At 36.3% G+C, this 13,833-nt stretch overlaps 1 protein-coding gene across 2 annotated transcripts in view; it reads right to left on the reverse strand.

Annotated features, from left to right (window-relative positions):
* The window catches only part of Non2 (upstream activation factor subunit spp27 homolog Non2), a 545,408-nt gene that overhangs the window by 468,276 nt on the left and 63,299 nt on the right, over window positions 1-13,833 (reverse strand). The window lies entirely within an intron of this gene.

Consider the following 13,833-nt stretch of genomic DNA (forward strand, 5'->3'; position numbering starts at 1 on the left):
TTAGCAGCCAAACCATCTTAGATTAGTTCTGCTTACACATTGTTGAATGTTAACAATGTCATGTTCCTTTCTAATTTCTTTATCTTAAATATGAATCTGCCATTGATGCAATCTGTTCACTCCTCTAATTTTTTTCAGAACTCTTGTATCTGTTGTCTCTAGCTTTTGATTAAGTGTGCTTTATTTCTAACCCAACTGTTGGATCCATAACTTAAAACTGGTTTGAACACTATCTTGTATACAGCTACTTTAGTGTTTTCACTAATTTCTGTCTTATTCCATTTAACTTTATTCAACTGGTAACTCACAATAAAAGCTTTGCTTATTCTGCTTTCTATATCAAAATTTTATTTGCCATCGTAAAAATTGTCATTAAAATAGTTGAAATGTTTTACTTGTTCTATCGGTTCTCCATTGAGAATGCACCTGAAGTTTTCTGTGTTCCTTCCTATTTTCATAGTTTACAACCATTTCTTACAGGTATTTTGCAATTGTCAAGTGTCAGGTGTTGTGGTTAAGTTGTTGGAAAAGCTTGTGAGAACTAGGATCCAGAATTGGATTGACAACAATGGTATTATCTTTGATGGCCATCATGGATTTGCTAAAGGGAGGTCATGTTTTAGTAATCTACTTACTTATTACAATAAAGTGAATGCTTCCTTGGACAGAGGAGAAGGATACACAGTAATATACTTGGATTTTGCAAAAGATTTTGATAGAGTACCTCATGATAAGTTGACAGTCAAACTAGAGCAGATGGGGTTGGATATCAGATTAGTGCATTGGATTGGAGACTGGCTATCTGATAGGTATCAACAAGTTGTGTATGGGGGGGGGGGGGGCAATATCCAGGAAAAGGAAAGTCACTAGAGGAGTGCCTCAGGGGTCTGTTTTAGGGCCATTACTATTTAACTTGTATATTAATGATATTGGCAAAGATTTGGATGGAGATATTCAGTTGTTTGATGATGCAAAGTTGGGACGAACCATAAAGAGTAGTGAAGATGTTGTGGCTTTGCAAGAAGACTTGAATAAATTGAGTGATTGGCAAGCAAATGGGAATGTGATTCGATGTTGCAAAATGTAAGGTTTTAAAATTTGGAAAACAAAGATGGGATGCAGAATTTATGCTTGGTGAAAATATATTGTTTGGAGGTAGAGGAAATAAGAGACTTGGGGGTGATAGTGGATAAGGATCTAAAATTTAGGGGACACATCGCCAAAATTATGAAGCCAACACAAAGACTTCTGGGAATGATGCGGAGGACACTGACGTGTAGAAGTAGGGAGATTCTTGTTCCATTGTATAAGGCTTTGATTAGACCACACATGCTCTATTGTGCCCAGATTTGGTCACCGGGTTTTCAGAAGGATGAAGAGATGTTGGAAAGGGTCCAAAGGCGACTGACTAAAGTAGTTTCTGACCTCTGGAATGGTGAGTATGAGGAAAGATTGATAAGATGTAATTTGCAGTCTGGTGGAGAGAAGGAAGAGGGGATATATGTATAGAGACCTACAAGTTGGTAAGGGGTTGTTATAAGATCAATGGTGGAGAAGTTCTACAGAGAATAGTAGGAGATCAGGAGAGAACCAGAGGTCACCCCTGGAAACTGTATAAAGAGGGTGTGAGTAGGGGAGTGAGAGGCAGGTTTTTTTCGTGCAGAGTTGTGAATGATTGGAATACCTTGCCTGAGAGTGTGGTGTCTGCAAGGAGTTTGAGTGTGTTTAAGACACGGTATGATGAGATGTGTGTGTGATAAAAGGACCTCCCAGATAAGTCTTTGACTCCATGAGGTCTTGGGTAATAATAATAATAATAATTGAGTTAGAGAATCATGGAGTCATATATGTTTAAAGAGTACATCACAAAGAGTTAAATTTGATATCTCCAATTTCAACATTAGGTTTAATGCTGCTTTCTTTCATAATGTGATTCATATAGGTGATGAATAAGAGGAATGATATTGTGAATCTGTTAACCCCATGATCAGGCCCTCTGAATTATGCACAGTCTAGTTACTGTAAAACTTTTATACCTCCAAATTTTTAAAGGCATTTTCTGTTCCTGTTTGCATTCCTCTTGAACATCTACTATTGTCCATCACTGCTAGTTTCATTTAACAGTCTTTCAATGTAATTGTAACTCCAGACATCTAGAATATCCTTATTTTAGTTTTAATGGCCATTTATCAACCCTTTTACAGTACCCTTTTCTCCATTTCTATGGTTCTTAATAGCCTCCAAGACATTTTGCCACCTTCCTGATATTTATTTTCTATATTCTTACTGAAGGTTTCCCATGAGTGTTGTTCAGCCACTTTTACAAATAGCTTAGCCCTCTTACATTTTTCTCTGTATTCAGTTAGGGCATCTCCTAACTTATTTGCGAGTAACTTTCTATATTCTTCTTCATGTGCATGACTGTTTCTTATTTTTCTATCCTTGCAGACAACTTCAATACATAATTCCCTATCTGAATCAATCAATGTTTTCTTCAATGATTGCCACTAAGCCTCCAAGGTTTGATTCTTGTTTTCAAATTGTTTCATTTTCCTTATAATGTTTGTATAGTTGAGTACAGATTACCTGTAAAAGCTGCTCAAATTTGATTCTTTTTAAAATTTCCTTACATAATGCTCTTTTCAATGTGATATTTATCCTACTTAGCACTAAATGATGCTCACTTCCAATTTGAAATCCTTGTATCCTGAAACAGCATCACTACCAACAATGACATAGTCAATGAGGCTTTTCTTACACTGGATGGAAAGAAGTAACAGACACCCCCCTATGGGCAAGGTGCATCATTCCATGTAAAGAGTCACATGTGTGTAGCCATTATAAATTGGAGAAATATGATGCTCCCAAGTCAGTGCACAATTGTGGTGAAATGGCTGCGAGTTTTAAAAGAGGAAATGTGATAGGATGCAAGTTGCAGGCCAATTTGTGTGGCAAATTTTTGACAAAACGGGCCATTCCATGTCAACAATTAGTGATACCATACTGAGATGGAAGCGAAGGGAATCAACTGCAAGCGCTATCCACAGTGGACGGTCCAACATCCTCACCGAACATGACCGCAAGGTGTTACAAAGGATAATATGTAAAAAATGCCATTCATTGGCCGACATGATAAATGTGGAGTTCTGGGCATCGACTACAACACGAATCTGCACAAAACCATTCAGAACCGAGGTTCACAACATGGGTTTCCATGATAGGACCGCAATATGCAAGTCCCATACCCAAATTAACATGCAGCATCATCTCCAGTGGCACAAAGAGGGCGCATGTAGTGGGACATGGAAGTTTGGAAAGCTGTGTTATGGAGCAACAAATCACTCTACACACCTTCTACCAGGTAGATGGACGGGTTTGAGTGTGGTGGATGCCCAGTGAACATCTCTTACTAGAAAGCGAAACTAACTATGAAATTCAGAACAGGCAATGTGATGGTGTGATCCTGTTTTTCCTGATTTGGCCTCAGACCTGTTTTTTGTGGTGCCACGAACACTGAACTCGGAGCGGCATCTGAATATTCTGTGATGCATCCTTTTTTTTTTTTTTTTTTCACTGCTTTTCTGAAAGATAATGCACCGTGTCATAAGACTGCTGCTATAACTGTGTGGTTTGTGGACATGAGCATCACCACACTTGACTGGCCTAGACAGAGTCCTGATCTCAACCTACTGAACATCCATGGGATGAACTGGAATGTCGGGTGAGGTTAAGGGAGGTCCACTACCACAACAGTCCAGGACCTCATTACATTTGCACATGAAGAATGGTCCAAAATTCCCACTGATCACTATCGTACACTTATGGAAAGTATGCCTTATAGAAATGCTGCAGTCATTGCAAAGAAAGGAGGTCCTAAATCTTATTAAGGCAGGCAAACCATGGTATGCATCGACTTCTTTCCAAACAGTGTAGCAAATTTAACATGATATTCAACCTGAAATGTTCAAATATGGAGATATAAAAGTTTTATACTGGCTACACTGCATAATCAGAAGGCCTGGTCAGAGGTTGAATGCTAGATAAGTAGAGCAGAGCCATCATTTTACCCTTCTATAAAAAAAAAAATAATAAATAAATAAAATAAAACTGCACGTGCGAATTCAGAGGATTATCACTACTGCTATATATTGTGACAGATTTTTAACTGTAACCAAATCTGAACTGAGATGAGAGAGACATATGTTTGTTTCAGGATATTAGAAAACAACAATGAAGGAGGATGCTATATTTGGTTGGTATATGTGAATTGCTAAAAGGTGTAAATATGTAAAGGAAAGAACAAGTGTGAATAGAAATATTTTCATTACTGGCAAATGAATTATTAATAATTAGCATTTGTGATATTATATAAGAGTCCTATAAGTTGCTTGGAAGAGCAAATAGCATATGATCCTATAAAATCTAGACATGCATAATTGAATTTATGATGGCAAACATAAAAAAAATAATAATAATACGAAGAGAGGAAAAGATATTTGTTTCCCAAGTATTAAATAACTAACCAATAATGAACAGCTACTGTACACATTTGGTAGTTCAATAACAAGCACAACAGATTCTTGTAGAATCTGTTGGATTCTACAAGAAAGTATGCCTTACAGAATACGTGTTATGTGTATTTATTTCTCTATTTTATATTGTGTTGGTTTTCTAGGAATTTTATTTTGTTTACTGAGAATCAGTACACATTTCACACAATAATAGAATACATAATTTCTGATGATGATCAGAAATTATGTATTCAGATTAAAATTAGAATTATTCACCCTTTCGCAAATTCTACATTCATTTATCACAAGGGCGATAAATCCTTACATGTTCTAATTTCCATGCAGAAGGATAAATACCAGTGGAATAGAAAGCATGAAAAGGCAACATAGAATGGAGGAAAGAGTGCTGTAAAAGCAATTAGAGATGATAAAGGTGAAATGAAAACAGGAAAAAAAGATATCCTTGAAGTATGGAGTAATTACTTTGAAGAACTGCTAAATGAAACAAGCAGTGATGACAGCATAGTGATAAAAAACACTGACCAGGCATGCAGTCAGGAATACATATCCATACTTGAAGTAGAAAAAGCCATCAAAGGCTTGAAATGTGGAAAAGCAGCAGGAGTAGATGATATTCGACCAGAAATGCTGAAGTATGGTGGTATAAGAGTCTTACAGTGGCTGCACTGCATAGTTCAGAAAGCCTGGACAGAGGGACGAATTCCCGATGATTGGAGTAGAGCTCTCATAGTACCCATATATAAAAAAGGGAAATAAAACTGAATGTGAGAATTACAGAGGTATTTCCCTACTGAGTGTTCCTGGCAAGATATATGCAAGTATACTTGAGAAACGGTTGAGAAGAATTGTGGAAGAAAAGCTTGGTGAAGAACAAGCTGGATTCAGGCCAAATAGAGGCTGTCAGGATCAGATCTTCACTTTACGACAAATAGTCGAGAAAGCATGGGAATATAACAAAGATCTGTATTTAAGTTTTGTCGATTTGGAAAAGGCATATGACAAGGTGCCAAGAAAGAAGCTATTCAATACGCTGCAGTTATATGGTGTCAATGGGGCATTATATCAAGCAATACTTAGTCTTTATTTGAGTTGTGAGTCAGCAGTTAGAATTGAAGGAAGTACAGGAAGATGGTTTAATGTTAAATCTGGTGTGAGACAAGGATGTACATTATCCCCTCTGTTATTCATTATCTATATGGATCACATTATGAAGGAATGTGGTATTAAACCAGATATCAAAATTGGAGATGTTAATGTCAGCTCTTTGCTTTATGCGGATGATGTTATACTTCTAAATAAATCCGCTACAAGTCTGCAAGATTCTCTGACTAAATTGAATAGCTGTTGTAATAGATATGGTATGAAGGTCAGCAATAAAAAGACAAAGACAATGAAAATAGGCAGAATCATTGAAAATGTCAACTGTGTTGTGAATGGAGAACCTCTGGAACAAGTAAAACATTTCAGCTACTTAGGCACAATTTTTACTGAAGATGGTAAACTAAATATAGAAATAGACAACAGAATCAGCAAAGCTGGTATCGTGGGAAGTCAAATGAATAAATTCATATGGAATAAGAAAGAAATTAGTCGGAACACTAAATTAGCTGTATACAAGACTGTGTTCAAACCAATTTTAACTTATGGATCTGAGAGCTGGGTCAGAAGTAAAACACTTGACCAAAGACTAGAGACCGCAGATATGAGAGTCCTGAGAAAGATTAGAGGCGTGAACAGATGGCATCAATGGCAATATCATATTAAAAATGAGGATATTAGGAAAGAACTTGACATTGTCAGCATCCAGGAATGCGTTAGCAGAGCTAATCTCAAATGGTATGGTCACTTAAATAGAATGGGAGAGGAAAGATTAGCAAAACAAGTGTTCTCTGCCAGGTTGGCAGGAAAACGACCCAGAGGAAGACCAAGATATAGGTGGATTGATACGGTACAAAGTGCCTTAGACGATAGAAATATAAGATCTGATAATGTTGGAGTCTTGACAAGTAACAGACTGATTTGGAGGAAAATTGTAGATAGGAAGTTAGTAATGATGTAATTTTTTCATGTAGTACTGTCATATCCTGTACACCCCTTGAGGGTACATGGCAGGAATTTGATGATGATGATGATAGAAAGCATGAAAAGGCAACATAGAATGGGACTTACAGTGAAGCACACATCTTTAGGACAACTGAAGAAATGCCATCTGGATCAGGCAGCTTTTTTTTTTTTTTTTTTAATCTGGATAAAATTCTGATTTTTTTCTGATGTAAGGTCAGAGAGGGCACTGTGTGGTGAGTGTATGGAATGGTTGTGGGAAGGCATCCATCAGAATTAATCATACAGGAATTAGAGAAGTAAGAAACCAGGAGGTTAGCTTTTACTGTGGGTGATGATGAAATAGCAATGTGAGTGTAAATATTGCAGATGGAAGTTATAGCCGATGGCTTTGGCAAAAAGACCACAAAGCACAACTGCCATTTGGGAAAGATGCAAGCTTCCTGCTTTTAGATCTTTCAAAATCCCTTTTAGATGATTCAACAGTCTCCTTGCAGCTACTCTGCACTTTGGTATGACAACAAAAAAAGACAACATTGGAAAGTTGTGAAGAGTATCTCAACTAAGGGAATGAGGCATAGAAGCTGTGAAGATCATCCCACGTAGCATTTTTAAGAGCATGTGGGAAGGTAGTGGTTGTGTGCATGCTGCTCAACAGGTGAAGAGAAGGACAAACAACATTCACAGTGCACGTATAAAATGGTCACTAGCAAGGAGAAGGTCCAGTAGAGTGGTTGGGGTTATCTGGTATTCAAGTAGGTATGTGACCAATTTGTGTCAGTTCTTTGATGACAGTAAGTTTCAGCATCTTCACATGCCTGATCTGTGTAGTTGTTAGAGGGAAGACAGTTAGTGTCATGATCATTAAAATCCTCAAGAAAGATGATCATACTGTTAGGAAAGTCAGAAGAAAATCATCATTGAAAGAAAGGAAATTATAATGTTTGCAATGATTGGTGGCATTAGGAGTGATAGGGAACAAATGAATTTGATAGAATGTGGTAGAGATTTTCAGTCAAAGGAGGCACGTCAAAATCAGAAGACTCTTTGGCATGGTATATCAGAGTGAATATATACACAGATATCAAAATTTGAGCCAAAATGAGTCTGTAATCGGGAGAGTTGAGATAAGTTGCAATTTGGGTTTCTATACAGAAAAGCAGATGAGGTTACAGAGATAGAAACAGACATTACTGAGTTTGGAAGTGAGACTGTGTATCTTTGTGAAGGAGATTTGGAAGATTCTCTGAGATTTGCTGTTGACTCCATGGGCCAAGCATTCAGTCACCATACAGTATCCGAGTTTTGGTTTTCACAGTAATTAGGTGTAGCACCTGATTTTTGCACCAGCATCTCTTGTTTATAATTAGTGGTCTATTCTTCATCACCACCATTTTGTCAGTTTTTTCCCTCCAGTTGATAACCTTGTTCCTGCTGGGAAGGTAACATCCAGACAGGCATGTCTTTCAATTTACTATTTACAACCATTGTGAATTTGCATATTCCTGGTGGCACATTGCAGGTCACTTCTGCCAAACGCAGGAAGTTTGTTCCCTCTTTATGTGTACATGTGGATCCAAAGCAGTGCCAAATGACACTTTTTTGGAGTTGAACTTAAATGTTTAGCAAGCTTATTAATGTCATCCTTCACCACATGTTTCCAGGAAGTTGAGGATGAGAATTATATTTATCATCTGCTTCAGTCATGCACTGTTATCGCAATAAAGTCATAGAGCTTACTAGTGTTTTCATCAGTATTTACATCATCATCTAGGCACTGGTCATGAATCACTTTGGGATTTCTTTCTGTTCAATCAACTTTGCTAGATAAAGTCTCCTCAAGAGCAGTGCCACCTCTAGGGGTCCTGGTGCCCCGATGTAAATTTAAGTAGCCGCCCCTTACTTTTTTTAAAAATGTAGTTAAAATTTAAAGGTTAAAAACTCATAACACATATATTAACAACACAGCAAAAATCGCAAAACATACAAAAATGCACATAGATTAGATACATAAGTTGTCGAATTACTAGCTATGAGCTATTATAACTAGAGATGTACAAACTAGAAAAATTGCACAATGACAAGAATCACTTAATTTTTAATGGAAAAAGCAATGTACGAAAAAAATTAAATGATTTAAAAGTTTACTTTTCTTGATTTTATGGAAGCAAATTCATCCAAAATTTCACTTGTTTCTAGTTTCACGCAGATATCACCTTCTATTGAGATGATCGACAGTCCAACTATCTTTCCAGTGAAATACTATATCTTAGATATGTTTTAATTACTTTCAATCTTGAAAATGATCATTCACCATTTGCTACTGAAACTAGAAGTGTCAAAAATATTTTAAGTGAAATTATTAAATTAATAAAGACACTATCTAAATTATTTGCATATATACATATGTACATATATATACATATATTGCAATAGTTTCAGTAGGTCTAAGAGCTATTATAACTCTCTGTAACTATCCTGTATAATGTCCATTAGACTTTGTATTACATTATATAATTTGGTGGCACAAATATCCGTTTCTTTACCATCAGTCAGTGCAACTTATAAATTATCACAGTAATTTTCTTAAAGTGCTCATCCATATTAGAAATTTCCTTGAAACTTGATAAAAATTGAAATATGTTAAAAGTGACTTGTCAAGAGATCAAACCTTTCAGCCAAAGAATTAATAATAGTGTCCACAATTGAAAGAAACAATGTAATCTAACTTTAAAGTTAGATTGCAGATCAATGTTGAATGTATCAACCCAATGTCTTCAGCAGTTCTCCATGAATATCATCCACTCCTGGAACATTCCTATCCTTTATTCTTTTAATGGCTGCTTCGGTTTCCCATTCTTTAATTTCTAGGGTATCATCATTTTCTATCTGATCACACTGGAGATTATCTTCATCTCATTAAGTTCTGTTACATATTTCTATCACCTTATCATTTTTTCATTTTTTTCCAACAAAATCTTTCCTTTTTCATTCTTCAAAGCACTTTTTTGTTATTCTCTTCTTCCCTGAAATCAAGTTCAAGCCTTCCTTCATAGACCTTTCTCATATCCTTTGCATTATTGTTTTCCTCTATTTCCTTGCAGACCTGATTGAGCCAGTCTTCCTCTGCCTTTTTAGCCAGCAATTTTACTTGTTTATTGATCTCTTTATATCTGACTTGGGCTTCGTCGTTCTTATTCTTCCATTTTCTTCTTTTGTCCATTTTTTCTCACTCCTTCAGTAATCCAGGGCTTCCTTCCTTCCTTCCTCTTCTCTCTGCCTCACCCAGAAGACCTTTAGTACATTAGTTGATTTTCTCTCTTAAATCCATCCAGATTACTTCTAGTCTATCAGTATCAATATTGCTGATCTTATTATCTAGTTCAGCTTGACATTTCTCTCTGATATCTTTTCTTTTTACTCCATCAATTCTTATTGTTCTAGTTACATTTTCTTTATTTATTTGTTTTAATTTGATTTTTACATTAATTGTGAGCAGGTTATGATCACTATTGCAGTCTGCTCCGGGATAAATTTTTGCATTTTTAATTATATTTCTATACCTTGAGTTAATTAGTATGTAATCAATCTGATTTCTCATTTCTTCACCTCTCTGTCCAGGTGATCTCCAAGTATACAGTCTTCTCTCATGTTGTTGAAACCAGGTGTTAGTCACTATCAATTTGTGCCTTCTACAAAACTCCACCGCTGTCTCCCCCTTTCATTTCTTTCTTCCAAGCCCCAGGGGCCCATCAAATCATCCTCTCTCAGTATGATAGATAACTATCAGTGTATCTGTTATTTTTCAAATGTAAACATTCCTCTATTTATTGACAGATCTCTTTGACTTCTTTGTCTATATGATCTTTTGTAGGCAAGTATACTTGAATTATAAGGATATTTCTAGGTTTGGTCTTTTCAAAACAATCACTCTTTCAGATCTCTGCCAATATCCCTCCACCATATCGGCTATCCTTTTATCCAACATTATTCCAACACCTCTTTGATGCTTCTTCTCCTCCTGAGTAAATAAATCTAAATCCACCATTTCTTCTTATATCTCATTTCCCTTTCCATCCTTCCCTAACCTCTGAGATTCCAAGAAATGATATCTTCATTCTTTTCATTTCTCTGATCACATCGGCCATCTTCCCTGCTTGATACATCGAGTTAATATTCCAAGTGTTCATATTTGTATTTTCAAGCATATTGCATAAGATCAGACCCAGAGGTCCCATCTGTTCTTGTGCATAATTCATTCTTCCATCTTGACTTGTTCATCATTACTTGGAGAAAAAGTATGCATGGTGGTTCTCTGTTGCCTTCTATGCAACACGGTGGGTTGGACATTTCCTTCCAACCAGATGTAATGGTTATACCGCCGTGACTTGGTATCTTTAGTTTGGGTATCCCGGGATTGCCATGGAAACTGCGCCCCTGGGGATAAAAATATACATCATCATCATCAAATTCCTGCCATGTACCCTCAAGGGGGTGTACAGGATATGACAGTACTACATGAAAAAAATTACATCATTACTAACTTCCTATCTACAATTTTCCTCCAAATCAGTCTGTTACTTGTCAAGACTACAACATTATCAGATCTTATATTTCTATCGTCTAAGGCACTTTGTACTGTATCGATCCACCTATATCTTGGTCTTCCTCTGGGTCGTTTTGCTGCCAACCTGGCAGAGAACACTTGTTTTGCTAATCTTTCTTCGCCCATTCTGTTTAAGTGACCATGCCACCTGAGATTAGCTCTGCTAACGCATTCCTGGATGCTAACAATGTCAAGTTCTTTCCTAATATCCTATACTATATAAAATATAATATAAACATATACGATAAAAATATATTATACAACCAAATAATACAAAAAAAAAAAAACGATTCCAGTAGAATGGAAAAAAAGTATAACAATACCAATATTTAAAAAAGGAGATTAAAAAAAATGGAAAATTATAGAAGAATAAATTTATTAAATACCTCATTAAAGGTATTAATAAGAATCCTAAATAATAAAATAATAAAGTAAATTAATCTATTAGATGAAGGTTTCAGAGAAGATAGATCACATATTTCATAATCAAAATATTGATAGAGAAAATAATCGAATACAATAAGAAACTATTTATATGTTTTATAGATCTGGAAAAAGCATTTGACAGAATATTAATTCAAGATGTAATAGAAATATTGCAGAGAAGAAAGTAGCGGCACAAACTTTGTTTGCTTACACTTGAATAAAGGATTAAACTAAATTTATTATAGTCTAATCAATTGGAGAAAAAAAAAAACTTCAAACATCTTTCTCTAAAATCCAACTAAATTTAATAATTTAGTTGGTATACCTTTTGGCAACTCGTATAGGTAAATATGACTTCTCCACTGCTTCTGCCTTAGTATCACCACCTCTGGGTCTGGCTCCCACCGACAAGACCTCAATAGTGGCCCTTCCCTTAATACATAGCATTATACATGTCCGCAAGGAGATGTGCTTTGCATTATGGGAGATACTAAGACTAGGAATGATGAGAGTTTGGTCCACCTTTACCACGAGTTGCTTCAGTCCTGAAGATACTTCAGGTGCAAACTTTGTTTGCTTATACTTGGATAAAGGATTAAACTAAATTATTATAATACAAATAATTCAAGAAATATATGATAATAATAGCTGTATAAGGGGTGCTTAAGGGTCAAACCAGTATAACTGAGAGGAGACCTCCACATAGCCTTTAAAGGAATGCGGAGAACCGACCAGGGCTTCTGACCTAATGTCCAATCCTCACCTTCTCGTGGTGCACCGTGTTGGGTATCTACTTGGATACTGAACGAACGAGGATGGGCTGGCAATTTGGGATTTAGCCGACCAAATTGTATTCTTATTGGTTAAACCAAAATAAAAAATGATGGTACCACATGACAAAATTTCATGCTGGCTGGGGCATCGCCCGGTTAAACAAGGCCCCCGTTGTTTTCGCCAGGGAACCAGGGCGAACAGCGAAAAGTCAGCTACTGGAACAAATCTGAAAACAAACCCCAACTCAACATCACCAGAGTTAAAGAACGGTACTATCAACATAAGAAGCCTGAATGGCAAAGAAATGGAGCTAGCTGAGGAATTAGATAAGTACCAGATCAACATAATAGGGGTGACTGAAACAAAAAAGACAAAAACTGGTGAGATCTTTCTGAGCAATAAATACAAAATATTATATTCAGGCAATGACAATCAAGGAAAAGAAGGAGTAGCCATAGTATTCAACACAAAATACGAGGCCAATCTTCTTGAATGGCAGCCAGTCTCAAGTAGAGTAATGTGGGCAAATATGAGAATGGGGAACTGGACAATGAGACTTATTTGTGCCTATGGTCCCACAGAAGGTTCTACTAAGGTAGAAGTGCAGGAATTTTTTGAGGCTTTAGAAAAAGCAACTGACACAATGAAAAAGGAAAAGTTGGTCCTTGTTGGGGATCAAAATAGTAGAGTAGGAAATGATTGTGAGACATACAAAAATATTTTGGGAAAATTTGGAGAAAAGAGCAAAGCTAATAATAATGGCAAATATCTGTTGGATTTCTGCTCAGGACATGGACTGGTTATTACTAACACCATGTTCCAACATAAAAATGTGCACAAATTCACATGGAGAGAAGAGGCTAGGAATAAGAAAAGTCTCATTGACTATGTTATTGTTGATAGTGATGTTTTCTCCCTGGTGCAGGACACCAGAGTGTACAGAGGATTTGAAATTGGAAGTGATCACTATTTAGTCTTGAGCAGGATAAAATTGAATTTCATATTGAAAAGAATAACATGTAAGAAAGTTTTAAAGCGAATAAAAGTTGAGCAGCTCTCAGATGTGAACTGTAGACTAAAATACAGAAATATTATTGAAAAGAAAATGAAAGAGTTTGAGAACAGGAATCAAACCTTGGAGATTCAGTGGCAAACTCTGAAGGAAACATTGATTGATTCTGTCAGAGAGGCATGTGGTGAGGTTGTGTGCAAGGATAAAAAAATCAGAACTCCCTGGTGGACACAGGAAGTTAAAGAGGCAGTGAAGGAAAAGAAGAAAGCATACCAAAAGTTCCTGGCAAATAAGTCAGCTTTTACTCTTACAGAATACAGAGACAAATGTAAGAAAGCTAAACAGTGTGTAAAACTAGCTAAACAAAAGTCATGGGAGGACTTTGGCAAGAATATAGAAAATAAATATCAAGAAGGTGGCAA

Source organism: Typopeltis vanoorti, chromosome 5 (assembly GCF_054136105.1).
Source record: "Typopeltis vanoorti isolate ZY-2024b chromosome 5, IOZ_Tvanoo_1.0, whole genome shotgun sequence".
NCBI classification, from domain to species: Eukaryota; Metazoa; Arthropoda; class Arachnida; order Uropygi; family Thelyphonidae; genus Typopeltis; species Typopeltis vanoorti.